This window comes from Aplysia californica, unplaced genomic scaffold (assembly GCF_000002075.1).
Source record: "Aplysia californica isolate F4 #8 unplaced genomic scaffold, AplCal3.0 scaffold00290, whole genome shotgun sequence".
Lineage (NCBI taxonomy): Eukaryota > Metazoa > Mollusca > Gastropoda > Aplysiida > Aplysiidae > Aplysia > Aplysia californica.
Window position 1 is genome coordinate 264,706 of NW_004797560.1, and position 1,577 is coordinate 266,282.

The window sequence follows — 1,577 nt, forward strand, 5'->3', positions numbered from 1 at the left end:
ATGATGATGATGATGATGATGATGATGATGATGATGATGATGATGATGATGATCTCGATCAGTCTTTCTGCCTGGGCGTTGCTCCTTTTTTACCCTAGGTTGGCCTAGCCGGGCACGGCCGAGGCCTGTCACATCAATGATCTAAACTGTGTCGATGGGAGCGTAAAAACCCACTATGAAAAAAAAGGTCAACCCGGCGGGTCAAATGGACTTCAATATTTCATAATAAGAAAGATTGGGATACTTGATTAAGTAAACATCCCCACCCCGCCTCATAGGGAAGCGAACTCACATCCTGCACGCTCAAGAGCGAATAGCCTGACCATTGCACCATAACTTATGCTGATTTACATTTTTTTACATAAAAAACAATAACTAAAACATTTCATAAACAAAGAAAAACCCCATCAGCAATGCTATAAAACGTCTTCTTACAGAACGCTTCATATTTCAAAATATATTTTATTATCAATAAAATATGAGCAGGCTTAATAATATTTCAAAACATATTTAATTTATATTCATATAATATGAGCAGGCTCATTTCTGTTTTGAATAGCGTTATGTTAATGAAGTTAACATCAAACGCTTGAGAAACACGCACCATGACGTCTTTGTAAAAGACTTGTGAGAAATAACTTCTGAGCAATTGCCCTTCTAATCGTTGCCCCTAACCACAAATATAACTAGCTGTCTCGGCATGTCCTTACTGAGAAACAGCATTAAACAAAATATTTCATATAATAATAATAGATAGCATTTGTATAGCGCAAATCCCCGCTCAACAGCAAGCTCTATGCCCTTCACAATCTATACTATTACCAAAGCAGAAGACCTGAGAGCATTCTGAAAAAAAAAAACTCAACTTCCTGGGAAGCATACAGTCAATATCTTTTAAACGAGTTGCATCTTCTTTCTTTCTTTCTCTCTCTCTCTCTCTCTCTCTCTCTCTCTCTCTCTCTCTCTCACACACACACACACACACACACACACACACACACACACATACACACACATACTCTCTCTTTCTCTGTCTCTGTCTCTGTCTCCGTCTGTCTACCTGTCTTTCAGTCAGTCTGTCTGTCTGTCTATCTGTCTGTCTGTCCGTCTCTCCCCCCTCTCTCTCTCCCCTCTCTCTCTCTCTCTCTCTTCCTCCCCACCCCCTCTCTCTCTCTCTCTCTCATTCCCCCATCTACGTTACACAGATGATAGATTGGAAGATCGCGATGTCCTTTTCCAGTGGTTCGCTTCAAATTGATTCTTTTCTTCTCCCACACACTTCAACCCACGTCAGTGATAATTACAAGAACATTCATAAACGGAAATAATAATACAGTGTAACTTCATTTTGAAATGGACAACGCGGAGTTTTCATTTATCAAAGCTAAGACCAAAAAAAAAAAAAATAATGAATTAGAAAAACCACCACAATTAACGCCACAATGCTCACTTCAAATTCAACGAACACTCCACAGATGAGCCAAAAAAGTTCTCTAATGAATGCTCAGTTAAACAGAAAACAAAAGAAAACATGGGAAAGTGGTGGTTTTCCCGAGTAGGTTCGGGGTGAGGGGGGG